The sequence below is a fragment of the Euprymna scolopes genome, chromosome 31 (assembly GCF_053919585.1).
Source record: "Euprymna scolopes isolate OS-2025 chromosome 31, ASM5391958v1, whole genome shotgun sequence".
Taxonomy (NCBI): Eukaryota; Metazoa; Mollusca; class Cephalopoda; order Sepiida; family Sepiolidae; genus Euprymna; species Euprymna scolopes.
Window position 1 is genome coordinate 17,172,707 of NC_136512.1, and position 15,496 is coordinate 17,188,202.

Below are 15,496 nucleotides of genomic sequence, written 5' to 3' on the forward strand. Positions count from 1 at the left end.
CAAAAACGTGCCAGGAACGGAAACGAAAATCAATTGGGTGAGAGTGACAACGTTGCTTTTGCGACATTCCTTTGCGTGTTCTGGGTCAAACCTTCCGCGACTTCGCATGCAAGCGCCGAACTTTGTTGTTTTCAGTCTCTGCGTAAAACAACTTTCAATATTACAGGTTAACGAATAGTTGCGACCAACAATGATGGCTAACGTAGACGTGACAATCCCAAGATACGATAATTATGAGCTCTTAGCAGATGTTCGACTTGTTCAGCAAACAAACAAACAAACAAACAAACAAACAACTCACTACTGATGCAATTCTCTATCTATATAAAAACCAAGTACGTCCAAGGATGGAATACTGCTGCCATACCTGGGCAGGAGCTGCTAAAAACAGCCTATCCTGCCTTGACAGAGTACAAAATAGACTTCGTGGCTTAGTGGGGATGCCCTTTTCTCTTCCCTGCAACCTCTCTCCCACAGAAGAGACGTTGCGAGCTTATCCTTGTTTTATCGTTATTTCCATGGCAGGTGCTTTTCTGAACTCCAATCTCTGCCCCCCCCTCGCCAATCTTTCACGAAAAACACCCGTCTAGCTGAATCCACTGTGAAAAATTTCCCCCACTCTTTATCTGTGCCTAAATCAAAACGTGGATTCCATGAACAAAGCTTCTTTCTTAGAACTGCACGCCTGTGAAACTCTGTTCCGTCTGCCTGTTTCCCACCTGACTACAACCTGGATGTCTTCAAGTCCAACGTAAACAAATTCCTAATGAACCGCCCCCTTAAGTAAACACTTCATTAAATCTCCACACTAACGTACTGTACTTGCAATAACCCTTATCCCTGAGTGGCGTCCGGGCCTTGATAAGTGGTGACTACCGTGTAAAAAAAAACAACAAACAAACAAACAACAAACAAACAAACTACAACAGGAAACGTTAAAAAATATGGTGACTGGTCATTATTGTCCTGGCTATTAGTGTCCCGTGCGTAAGTGTCCTGATCATTAGTGTCCCGGTCATAAGTGTCCTAGGTCATAAGTGTCCTAGGTCTTAAGTGTCCTAGGTCTCAATATCCTACATATTAAGTGTACCTTTTCATTTGTGTATCAGTAACATAAAGAGAGAGTAACCCCAAATATTCATGAAAATGAGAAGGTCCCTAGCACTTCCGATTTATTCTTAAATCATCGAAATAAGGTCAAATAAATTTGATCTTATTAGAAGGCACGGAGTAAAAGTGGATCCTGCAGCTTATTATAGATCATGCTAAAATTGATTGCGATAAATATTAGTTCTGTTCTGAGTGATTGAATAGCGCTTTCCCCCTTCTTTGTCTTTAGCTCCGCACCTTTGTTCTCTTTGTATCATTGGTCGCCCTTTATTTAAGCAACCCAGTAAGTTACAGTCAGAGGCAGGGAGTGATCAATAGCAGTAAGATTGTGCCACTGCTCATAAGTGATACAGTTTTATTCACATGACCGGGACACTTATGTTCGGAACACTAATAGCCAGGAAACTAAAGACCTAGGTCCAAAAATATGACCTCGTATTAGATACTTTCTTTCTTTTGTTTATATGGCTTATTCATCCATTTCCTTCCCGTTTTACCCTATCCTTAACCCTATCCTTAACCCTAACACTAGCCCTAACCCTAACACTAACACTAGCACTAACACTAACACTAATCCTAACATTAACCCTAACACTAACCCTAACCCTAACACTAACACTAACACTAACACTAACCCTAACACTAACACTAACCCTAACACTAACACTAACCCTAACACTAACACTAACCCTAACACTAACCCTAACACTAACCCTAACACTAACACTAACCCTAATCCTAACACTAACCCTAACACTAACACTAACATTAACACTAACCCTAACCCTAACACTAACCCTAACACTAACATTAACCTAAACCTAACACTAACCCTAACTCTAACACTAACCCTAACACTAACACTAACACTAACCCTAACACTAACACTAACACTAACCCTAACCCTAACACTAACCCTAACACTAACATTAACCTAAACCTAACACTAACCCTAACCCTAACACTAACCCTAACACTAACCCAAAAGCGGTTAGTCCGTCGGGACGACGCAGCCCATCTGATAATCCTCGGGATGGTGGTTGATTTGGGCTGAGAGTTTATTTAAAGTAATGTTAGTTTGCGCAAAGCCAGCATCACTCTTTTGTCTCAACCTATCTGATCCAGCGGCAGGACAGAATCAAGACAGTTGGAGAATAGGTGAGATGCGGCAGTGTCGACTCCCTCCTGTATACCGCGCTTGATGTTCCTAAATGGTCACTCATCTGGAACTGGCCAGGCTCAACGTTGCTTAACATACATGACCCCCAACTCTAACCCTAACGTTAGCTCTTAAATGTTCTACAATTATTTATATCAGTGAAGTAGAAGGAGAAAGAACGAGAGTAGCTTATATAAGCTAATATACTTTTCGCATTTTCTTGCTTCGCGTGCCGTGCTTGAGACGAGCATTACTACTTCCTCTTTCTCGAGTCTATCTTTGCTCTACCGTTATTGGTGTTGGGACGATTAATCGGAATCGAGAATCGGAAAAATCGGAGCTTTTTTGGGGGGTATCGGAATCGGAAAAGATTTGCGCCTATTTTCCGATGCCAAAACCGATTCCTTTAATTTTTTTTTTATTTGATTTTGATTTTGATTTTGGTTTAAGAAACATCATCCACTGCTTGTAGTAATAATAAAATAATAAATATTTATTGATTTAAACTTCCAGGTGTGTTTTTACGTTTGAGAAAATATATGCACATTTAAGATGTGTTTTTACTGTAATCTGGGCAAAATAACACTTGTATAGTTACATAGAGATTTATAAAGAATCGGAATCGGAATCGGTAATTGTATCGGAATCGGGAAAAGTATTGGAATCGTCCCATCACTAATCATTACTGTAAGTGCTCGACTGAGCTTAAATTCATATTCTTCGCTATAACACTTGTCTAATTACAATACACTTGATCATTTCCCCTCACTCTCTACTCGTGCCTAAAACTAAACGTAAAATCCACGAGCAGATATTCTCTCACGAAACTGTCCGTCCGTGGAAGACGATACTGTGAGGTTACTTTCCAGTTGACTACAACATTGTCGTGTTCAAGTCTAATGTAAATAAGTTCTTGTTGACTCGTCTTAAATAATTAAACCCTACCCAATGTTTATTTAAAGTGATGTTAGTTTGTGCAGAACTCTCTTGCCCCCCAACCACCTTGATCCAGCGGCAGGACAGAGTCAAGACAGTTGGACGATAAATGAAATGCAACAACTGCCGAGAGTGTCGACTCCCTCCTACATACCGCGCTTGATGTTCCTTAATGGTCATTATTAACCATCACTGTGTTTTCTCTTTGTTTGCCTAATACTCATTAACCCTTATCATAAAGCGACCCCCGGAACTTGATAAACGGTCACCTCTAAGTAAAATAAATAAAAAAATAAACCTAAACACAGATTTTTCTAGTCTAATGTACACGACAACGTAGCCACTTCGAACGTCAAAGAAGAAACTTAAAATGTCCAAGGGATATAATTCTTTAATAATAAAAAAAAAGTTTCCTCTCTTGGAAACAACCTTTTATTCTCTTTAGTTTTTAAGTCGGTTTAGTTTGGTTCATATTGCGTAAAAGCATAGAAACAACCAAAATAAAAAAAAATAATGTTCACACACAAAAGAAAAAATCCATACACCTAAAATATTTTACAGATATATTTGAGAGATAACCTCTTTTTTTTATATTCTTGGGATTTTCTCAATTATATTTAACTAGCCTGGGTGCTCGGCGTTGTCCAGGTGTTTGGAGGTGTGTGTTGAGCAAAAAAAAAAAAAAAAAAGAAGAAAAGAAGTGATAGTAGGCAGGCAGGCTCGAACCCATGACACGAAGGCGAAAAAGAAAGTGAAAGAAAATCTGCCGTCTTACCGCTACTCCATGACGTGACCGGAAGTCTAAAGCGTTCAAATTTAATGTAGTCAATCAAAAACAAAAGATGACTTGCAGAAATGGCGTTGCTTTTAAACCTCCTACAAAAGCAAATTAATTTAATGTGGGGGGGGGGAATCAGCTCCCCCCAAAAGGAGTCACTCTGGCAGTATCCAAATAAATAGTAATTGTCTCAGCATGAAAGGTTTCCCATCATTGACCATTGATCAAGGATACTACCCGACCCGAAGGCCAGGCATTTGCATTTCAATAGTTTCGCTTTAGTTATACGAAAAAGACAAACACTAGAGACGGCGGCACGGTGAGAATTTTGTTTAACTTGATCAAAAAAAAAAAAAAAAAAAAAATAGAGATAATGCCCGTTTGCGAATCTGAGATATTACCATTTGGAAAGTATGCGAAAACCCCACCCAAAAAGCCTTTCTTGGACATACACAAACGCTCGTGCCTATTTTTCCCTTTATATATAAAAAGATAACAAAATATAGTGACGCCGACAAGAAGAAACACAAGACGGGTGTAAAAATTATATTTACAGAGAAAGAATGCAAAGAAAGGAAAATTGCTTGCAAACAGTCGGTTATCTGAAAGATAAATCCGTTTAACAATTTTACATTTCCTGTGTCTTTTTGGTTGGGTTAAAAAAAAGGAGTCTTGAGTTCTGTGCTGCGGTTGCTATATGAAAACCTCATATGTGTACTGGTGTTTAGATGACGGATAGAACAGACAAGAACGTGCAACGCTAAGAGTTCATAAGAGCAAAAGAGGAAAGGCGTTTGTAAAACCCAATCTTGCAGAGTTTAGTGAAACTATAAAAAGGTAGCCTGTGATTGGTTGTTTTTCTTTCAATCACAGGACACCAAGTTAGTGACCCCGTAACAATTTCAATAATATTTCTATCTCGGGCAATGCCGCACACGGATCTAGCTAGTTCTTTAATGAAAATAAATTAATTTTCTTCTAAACATGTTTTTTGCTCCTTTTCTTTTGATCCTTAACCACAAAATGCTATACGAGGGCCGTTCAAAAAGTAATACCTCCTATTTTTATTCCGCCGGAATAGATCAGATGGAATTGTAAATTGCATTGTTATGATGACTGAACTTACGCATTCATGACGTAAAATTTTCATCTCTGTGTTGCAGATATTGACAGTGATGCTACTCTAATAAAGCAACCCCTGTCATGAACGTGCATCAGAAACAGAAATTAAGAATGGTGGTGACTATGTAGAAAAATAAATTCTGATCACAATAGGTCGCTCGTTTTAACGGTGTTATATCCGTCTTAGTATTTGTTCAACATTTTGAGTTAAAAAATAGGAGGATTTACTTTTGGAAAGAGTTTCGTATGATACAGAGCGCCACGGACTTCCATGCACAGCCATAGTTCATAGTTGGCAAAAGTTCATTGAGAATGGTGGTGACTATGTAGTGAAATGTGTTATGGAACTTAGCATGTCTCTTGTCATCGTAGCTATATAACTATTTTTTTTTGTACATGCATTTAAAATTGTCGTAGACTCTTGAAAATTCAGTATGTTATTGCTATATATCTTATGAGATGACTGACCAATTTTTATAACTTCAAGTTCAAATGATCAGCTACAGCAGAAATTGGAATACACCCTACTAAAGCCCGAGTGTCACAGCTGGCGAATTTAAAAAATGCAATCTAGGCGTGAGGATACTTTTGATAAACGATATGACATAAAATTCTGTTTTAAACACGGAAATAATTCCACAGAAACGTATGAAATGCTTCAGACTTCTTTTGGACCATCTTGCATGAATCGAGCCTCAATTTTTGAGTTGCATAAGAGATTCAAGGAAGGCAAGGACTCTGTGAGGGATGATGAGAGGAAGTCAGAGCACAGGAGTTGATTGGCCAAATAAAGAATTTCATGGATAAGGACCGTCGTGTGTCCATAGAGATAATAAGTGCACAGTTTGATGTTAATGTGGGAACTGTACACACAATTATTCGCGAGGAACTGAAGATGTAGAAGATTTGCGCGCAGTTTGTTTCGAGGGTGCCCAGAGAATATCAGAAAGAAAAATGTTGTCATGGCGGGAAGATGGGCATCAAGACAGTTCCTCACCCTCCCTATAGTCCAAACCTTTCTCCTTGTGACTTTTGCTAATTTCCTAAGCTTAAAGAAAATCTTAGAGGCTGTCGTTATGAGACAATTGAGGGGATGAAAGAGGCTGTGACGAAGGTCATTGACACGCTCACACAAGGAGACTTCCACGGACCTTTCTAGAAGTTGTTGGAACGGTACAAGTGCATTGCAGCCGGAGGAGATTACTTGGAAGGCGACTAGAGTTTCATGTGTGTACTATCAATAAAAGTGCCCATACGAGGTCCTCGATATGACCTTAAACTATATCCGATGGTGAGGTCCCAGATTGCGGGCTTTGGGGAGTGTGGAGCCACCCTTTAATTGACATTGCTCCCAGGTCCACTCTGACCCGGAGTAGTAGTACCTGTTAGGGTCCCAACTATGGGTTGAATAGAAACTGACTTGAAAAAAAAAAAAAAAAAACAGAACAAAAAAACAGATACATTCTTTTAAAAAATTGTTCTTTAAAATCACTGGATTCGGCATTAAATAACCTGAAAAGGGTTGATATGCCATAAAACAAAACATAACCAACCAAACAAACAAGCCCATACGAAAAAAAAGTCTGGAAACTTATTGAAGGCATCGCGTAAGTCACTTTCTGAAGTGTTTGGATATGTATTTATTTTTTCAAATTGGTTAGCACCTCCTATCTTTTCTTTGCGAAACCCCTGTGATCGGTGGACCCCAGTTTTGAAAACCCCTAGTCTAGAAGGTTTATCGCGTCATTTTTATTGCGTTAATTGTTCTACAGACGTTTGGGGTGTAATACGATTAAAACGCGGGGTTCCATTGCTAGTTGTATATTTGTCGTTAAGTAGATAATTGGAGGTAATAAAAGAATAAAATAAAACGGCGAACGATTAAAAAATGTCCAATAAAAGTTCTGCTTTGTTTTGGGATTTTGTTTTGTTCGTAAAATAAAAAAGTAAAGCGATAAAGGAAAATGCGTATGGCCGGTCAAGGTTTCGTTATTTTTTGGAGAAGGAAGGTCTTGTAGTCGAAGAATTAAACGAAGATTATCGGGAATGAAGGAGTAAAAGGCCGAGGGGAGGAGAAGGACAAGAAACATGTATTGTAGAATATGAGGAAGGGGTAGAAGAAGAAAACTCATGATGGAACAATAAGATGACGAAGAAGGGGAAGGAAATAAAGGTGAATAAACAGGAGATGGTGAAGAGAGAAAAAGAGAAACAAGATAAGAAAAAGGATGAAAACAAAGGAAAAAAAAGAAAAAGAGGAGGATGAAAACAAAGGAAAAAAAAGAAAAAGAGGAGGATGAGGAAGAAGAAAGAAAAGAAGAAAGAGAACAAGAAGAAAAACAAAAAGAAGAAAGAAAGAAGCAAGTCAAAAAGCAGAATATAGGAAAGGAAGTCGGAGATAGAAAAGAAAGGGGGAAAGACATAGAAAGAAGAGGAAAAGGAGAAGAAGAAAAAGAAAAGGAACATAAAGAATAAACATAAATCTCACCTGTCTGTTTAAATGTATGTATGTATGTATGTATGTATGTATGCCTAAAACTTTCGACAGAGGCGACGGATTTCTACGAGATCGGTATCGTTTTGAAGCTCGACCCTTCGGACAACAAATATGGAAAAATTGGCTAAAACATTCATTCTTTCATCCTCAACTAGGCACTTTTCTACAGGGAGTTTTTTTTCGCCGATATTTTCGAAAATCATCCCCTCTTTTCGATTGACTAGCCTGAATTTAAACCTACGTCACTTCCAGTTTGGCAATAGAGGCAACAGCAACGACTTCACGTTTTTCTTTTTTTCACATTCTTTTCATCCTTCGCGGTACGTGTTCGAGCCTGTCCGCCTATTACCACGTTTTTTTTGTTTTGTTTTTGTTTTGCTCAACACACACCTCCAAACACCCGGGCAACGCCGAGAACCCATGCTAGTGAAGAATAAACACAAAACGAAGAAGAAAGAAAAGAAAAAAGGGAGAAGAAAAAGGAAGAAAAAAAGAGAAGAAAAGGAAGATAAAGACAGAAAACAAGGTGATGATGATGATGATGATGATGATTATGATGATGATGATGATGATGAAAAGATTTGGAATTCATTCATATATCAATTTTAAGTCATTCATTTCGCATGCATTCGATGATCCTATTGTTGGAATTCGTTTCCTCGATTTCTTTCTAGTTAGAATTTATTATAGAAATATATCGTGCACTTACGAGAGAATCACAAAAAGTTGCCAATATCCTAAAGTGCAATTTTTTTTTCAAACTTGGCACAAATTGTGAGTCAGTGTCACTAACCACTTAGTCACCATCTATATGCTCCTGTAAAAACTGTGCATTTGTACCGCATCTACCTAAATTCCCTCAACAAACCCGATTAGTAGCAAAATTCCACCCCTTCACTGTGGAGGTCATCAGGCAAACATTCTAAGTGAAAGTGTTTTTTTTTGTGAAACAAATTGCATTTGAACTCGGCACGCCCAAGTCGTTAGCATAGAATTCAAACAAGAAGAAGCAAAAAACAAAAAAGAAAAAAAAATTGCTACAAAAAGAATGGATCTTACATATAAAAAAAACAAAAAAAAAAAACAAGAAAAATTCCTGAAATCGTACTCAGCAGAATCACGTTTGCCATGATGGACATTTCGGATGAAAAAAGAAAAGGAAAAAATTGATGATGAAGAAGAAAAAGAAGTTACAGAAAAAGAAGATTAAGAAGAAAAAGAAGAAAAAAATGAAAAACAAAAAGATGAAGAAGAAAAAGAGAAAAAGAAGATTAAGAAGAAAAAGTAAAAGAAGAAAAAGAAGAAAACAGAGAAAACGAAGATGAAGAAGAGAGAGAATAAAAAGAAGAAATAAAAAAGAAAAAGAAGGAAAATCGAGTAAAGATTATCTCGACAATATTCCTTGAAAGCCAAACATTTTTGAAATTAAAAAAGATGTCTTTAAAGGCAATACACACACACACACACACACACACACACACACACACACACACACACACACACACGCGCATACACACACACACACACACACACAAAGTCTGACTAAATACTTACCTTTTGAAATGTACGTAACAGTTTCTTTTTATGCAGACAGTTACAGATGCACAATGCTTACAGGAGAAAACTTGAATACCTACTGCAGAGAACTTAAATACCTACTAGACTCTACTCTCTAGTGTTTACGGTCACTCTGTACAGGGTTTGCCAGAACAACCAGGCGTAAGGATACTTTTCCCTACAAGTAAACCCTGACTAAATATCCAAATCATATAATATTCGCAGCACAAATACAATTTTCTTAGTATGACTAACCGACACTGACTTTTATGAAAACCTAGCTTGGGTGCTCGGCGTTGCCCGGGTGTTTGGAGGTGGGTGTTGAGCAAAAACAACAAAAAAATTATTTATTTTTTTTTTTAGCTCGAATTATCTGAAGAAATGGGCAGGTTTTTTTTTTATTGCCCTGTCTTTTGAAACACTTTGTAATGATTTGAATAAAAAAAACCGAAGTTGAAAGAATAAAAAAAACATATTTAGCTCTACCCAAGTATTGAGCAATTTCCCCCTGTCTTTTTAACCAAATATATATATATATATATATATATATATATCTTCTATACACCTATAATTCGTTTTTCTTTTGTGTGCATTGATATTCATATTAAAAACGTTCTTTTCTATTTATTTAAAAAGAAAATACAATTTTCTTATATATGGGTTGTGGAATTGCATTCACTAGCAAAAGATCTAGCTAATTTGCATATTCTTTTAAGCATTCATTTTAATTAATTCCCTATTAGTTGCTTCGATTTTCTCATGGGATAATCATCTTTAGTTAACTATTACGTGTAATTCTATTCATACAGATATTCTACATGATTTATACTTGCATAATATTTGCATAAAAAGTTTATAGTAAACACAAAATTATTTCCATATATATTTATGCATACGTTTATATTTTTGTTTAATAAATTTTGCCTACCAAACTCCTCCTAGAGGTTTTTGTCTACAGACATGAAACTTCATATATAACGTATTTGAATCCATGCAAAACTTTATATTTGGGTTTTAGCCCGGAAAAATCGGTGCAAAATGTGAAAAAAAAAAAAATGAAATTTGCTAGGTGACGGTCGAACGCCGGCATTAGGAATGCGTAACGCAGTAGCAATTGGTTCATGTTTTAATTTTTAGTCTTGCAGCAAACCTATTTTCATGGCCCAGTCATTGACGCAGAGGCGAAATAAATCCTGAGCTGAACGTTTTGGTTTCGATTCTCAGTGGTGGCGCATGAGTCTTTTTTTAAAATACTTTTTAAATCATTACTATATATCCAATCTATCTATCTACCTATATATATATATATATATATATATATATATATATTATATAAAAGTGAAAATGTCTGTCTGTCTTTTCTCTATGGTAGTTAAGGAAGACTATTATACAGAAAATTACATATTCACACTGTTCAATATATACATATGCACATAACCTTATGAACAGTAAATAGGGCCCGAGTAAAGCCGGGCAGAACTGCTAGACATACGAGATTCATTCCCCCGACATACGAGATTCATTCGTTCCCGGATAAAGCTCGTATCTCGAATTAAAATGGCATCATTAAGGAGACGACACACAGCAGTTGCATCTAGAAACTCGTAACTTGGATTTTCGCTCGCGCGTAGGGAGAATTTTTACTCGTATCTTGAATTTCTCGTAACTCGGGTAGGTCGTATGTCGGGGGTCCACTGTATATGTATTAGTGTTGAGAAAATTAATCGAAATCGGAATCGAAAACATCAGGACTTTTGTGGGTATCAAAATCGGAAAAAATTGTGCCTATTTCCCGATGCTAAAAACGATTCGTTTAATTGTCATGCTAGAATGTATACATTTATTTGGCAGCACGCACTTTCGTAGAAGTGCAACAAACATGGTTATATATACGTGAGCAATAAATCGTTACAGGGAGACAGACAATACTAAACTTATATGTATGTATATGTATATTGTAAACAAGATTCAGATATAGAATTTAAATGTCTTTTGGGAGCCTGTGTTTCCAACAACGAATATTCATACGTCTATTTTATCACTATACTTCTATCAAGACGTATAAAATTCATATTATTTGGATTCATCTTGATATGATTTTCACAACGTTTCGGTCGATGTAACCTCCGATCTTCTTTAGTCGAACTCGTAAACGTTTCTGTCGAATTTGGGAATTTGGACGGAATTTCGAGTGTTACCCTTTATTTGTTCACGGGGATAACATGCTCTTGTTCCGTCAGCCATGACCGGATAGAGGTTCTAAAACAAAACTTTCCACTACTAATAATAGTAATGAGATAATAACGACCAGGAAAACAAAAATCTATAGATAAGCGCCCGCAAGTGTGTTTTTACGTTTGAGAAAAAAATCTGCACATTTAACGGGTGTTTTTACTGTAATCGGGAATAATTACAACATTATAGTTAAATATTTAGAGATTTAAAAAGAATCGGAAGCAGTATTGTATCGGAATCGGAAATTTACCACGGAATCGGTAGTTTTATCGGAATCGGGAACAATATTGGAATCGTCTCACCACTAATATATATGTATATATATTATATTATCTATCTTCTTTACTCCTATAATTCGTTTTTCTTTTGTGTGTATTGATATTCATATTATAAACCCTCTTTCATATATATTTAAAAAATTTTTCAATTTTCTTATATATGGGTTGTGGAATTGCATTCATTAGCAAAAGATCTAGCTAATTTTCATATTCTTTTAAACATTCATTTTAATTAGTTCCCTATTAGTTTTTTCGGTTTTCTTATGGTATGATCATCTAGAGTTAACTATTACGTGTAATTATATTCATGCAGATATTCTACATGATTTATACTTGCATGATATTTGCGTAAGATCTTTACAGAAAACAAAACATTGTTTCCATATATATTTATGTATACGTATATATTTTTGTTTAATCTATCTATCTATCTATCTATCTATCTATCTATCTCTCTCTCTCTCTCTCTCTCTCTCTCTCTCTATATATATATATATATATATATATATATATATATATATATAAAAGTGAACATGTCTGTGTATCTGTGTCTGTCTGCGTGTGTACATTTCCCTACGCAATAACTCTGTCAATTTTAAGTCTAAAGACTCAAAATTTGATATACAGGGTACTGAGATTTTCGGCCAGAAATTTGGCGAGTAAGGAGTCAAAGTTCAACGATTTGACCCTTGAGAACTCTGCCACACTCCTCCAACAATTTGCGGTCCAAACACTTGAAATTTTAGATATAGGTTCCTTTGACATGGCTTTAACTTAATAAACTTGATTTGAGGCCAAAACAATATATTTTAAGGGATCATAATAGGGGTCAAAATTAAAAAAAATTGACCGCTTTTTTATTTTTTTGCCCAACATACACCTCCAAACACCCGGGCAACGCCAGGCACCCATGCTAAGATATATATAAAAGTAAAAGTGTCTGTGTGTCTGTCTGTGTGTGTACATTTCCCTATGAAATTACTCTGTCAATTTAAAGTCTACAGACTCGAAATTTTAGATACATGATACTGAGATTTAGGAAAATCTATGTGATCGGTTTTCGGCCGGAAATTTGACTGTTATGGGGTCAAAGTTCAACGCTTTGACATTTGAGACCTCTACGAAACTCCTCCGACAATTTGGGGTCTAAAAACTCGAAATTTTAGATATAGGCTTCTTGGACATGGATCTAATTTAATAACTTGATTTGAGCCCAAAACAATAAATGTTAAGGGGACATAATACGGGTCAAATTAAAAAAAAATTGACCGATATTTTTTTTTTTTTTTTGCTCAACATACACCTCCAAACACCCGGGCAACGTCAGGCGCCCATGCTAGTATTATATATATATGCTTTTGAATAAATAGTATGTATAGAAATCATCTTGGAATAAAAGTGTGTATGAGTCCGTTTTTAGTAAGAAAATTAATTTGCGAAACTTTTTGTACATATTAATTAAATTGTGAACAAACAGAAATACGATTTTGTTATTAGAGTATATATATATACTAGCATGGGTGCCCGGCGTTGCCCGGGTGTTTGGAAGTGTATGCAGAGCAAAAAAAAAAAAAAGAAAAAGAAAAAAAAACAAACAAAGAAAACGGTCAATTTTTTAAAACTTTGACCCCTATTATGACCCCTTAACATTTATTATTTTGGGCTCAAACTATGTTATTAAGTTAGATCCATGTCCAAGAAACCTATATCTAAAATTTCAAGTGTTTAGACTCAAAATTGTCGGAGAAGTTTGGTAGAGTCCTCAAAGGTCAAATCGTTGAACTTTGACCCATTAACAGCAAAATTTCTGGCCGAAACCCGACCACATAGATTTTTCCAAATCTCAGTACCCTGTATATCAAATTTCGAGTCTGTAGACTAAAAATGGACAGAGTTATTGTGTAGGGAAATGTACACAGACAGACACACAGACAGACACACAGACACGTTCACTTATATATATATATATATATATATATATATATATGTATATATATATATGTATATATGTATATCTCAATCTCCATTTTCTATATTTGTTCGAACGTATTTATTTTCCATCTCATGGATTAGTCCATTTCTGTTTCCTTCATTTGCTCCTAACTGAACTTGTCTCCACAAAGGTCATCGCCTTAAGGGAAGAGAGGTCAATCATTCAAGTACGCACACACGCATGCGCAAACGATACCGCCAATTAAGTCCACTCAGCGTAACCTTAAACTTCAAACGGACAACTCTAATTAACTAATTGCTTTTCTATTTAACAATGGCGCCCACTACCGCCATGTCACGTGAGAGGAGTGGGTTGAACCTCTTGCTGACAAAGTCGCATTGGTATTGCTTCTGATTTTGTTAATAATAATAATAATAATAGGAGCACTAGGAACAATTCCGAAAAACTTTGAAAACTAATGGGAGAAATTTGAATCAGATGCATGACTGGAAAAATACAACGAACAACAATAATGAAAACTGCTGAAATATTAAGGAAAATCCTTAAATGAGATGACTAACACACACGAACCAACAAAGACCAGATAAAACATGAAGCGCTACATAGAACCAAGAACATTGAAGCTGCATACCTATAAGTTGTTTACCCCCCCCCATTACTACATCACTGTCCCCCCTCCAAAGAGTGAGATCGAATAACCAAGTAGTCAAGGAGGAAGAAAAAACCGAGGAGTGATCACTGACCAGACCTCCACTGTATAAGTGCGAAGAAAACTGGGACCTTGGGGAGGCTTATTGCCACTCAAATTCCAGTAAAGAGCAATGGCCACTGTCAATGAGAAACCAATGGCAACCAGCTGTTACGATAACGCAAATTTATTTGCAAATATTATTGAAAGCGGTTGAGAGCACTGGGAAATTTGTGAAGACTTGTTATCACTCAGCTTCCAAGGAACATCACAAGTTTTCAATGCGATCTTTGATGATGGTGAAAGCTTCCTGTAAGCTAATTATAATAAAGGAATTTAAGGAGAGGCACGACGGCGCGGGGAAGGCATTACACTAGGACCTCTGCAAGCGACTGCACTTCGCACACGCGAAAAAAATGGGATAAATGCAAACTGGAGACAGTACAGGAAAACGAAAACACAAAATCCTTTGTGACAGGGAGGTACAGACAGATAAACTCATCCAAGCAAAGAGACAAGAAACTGCCAGATTGTGGATTTTGTCGTCTCAGCAGACACAGGGTGAAAAGATTAAAATTGTAGTGTCGGAATCGACTGGTACCGTACCAAATAGTCGAGAATGGTCAAGAAAAATGGAAAGGTCGAGGAGAGAAAGCACTAACCAGACTTCTACTAAACAAGTTCGAAGAGGACTGGAAGCTTGGAGAAGTTGATTGCCACTTCAATACCAATGATGATCAATGGTCACTGTTTGTGAGAAGTTAATCGCAAACGGTTGTTGCGATAACGCAAATTCATTTGAAAAGCTTATCGAAAGAGATAGAGAGTACTAGAAATCTGACCCAGATTCCAGGGAACATGCTTTTTGTCAGTGAGCAATCTCTTATGATGACCTGTGTGTGGATTCTTAGTGAAGAAAAATAATGATAATAATGATGATGATAATTTTTATTTTATCTATATACGATAGCATGTCTGTTATTTTCTGTGTTACGCTAACACCCAGTTCGTTTAATTGTTATGTACTTCCGTTTCTTGTAATAGATAGTTTTATCAAGAATTCATCATAAGTTTTGGTTTCGGTTTCGATTTTAGCTGATGGCACCTTAGTAATCTGTTTTTTATAAAAAATTTTATAAAGCATTCTTCATAAGTTTTGGTTTTGTTTCCGATTATAGCTGA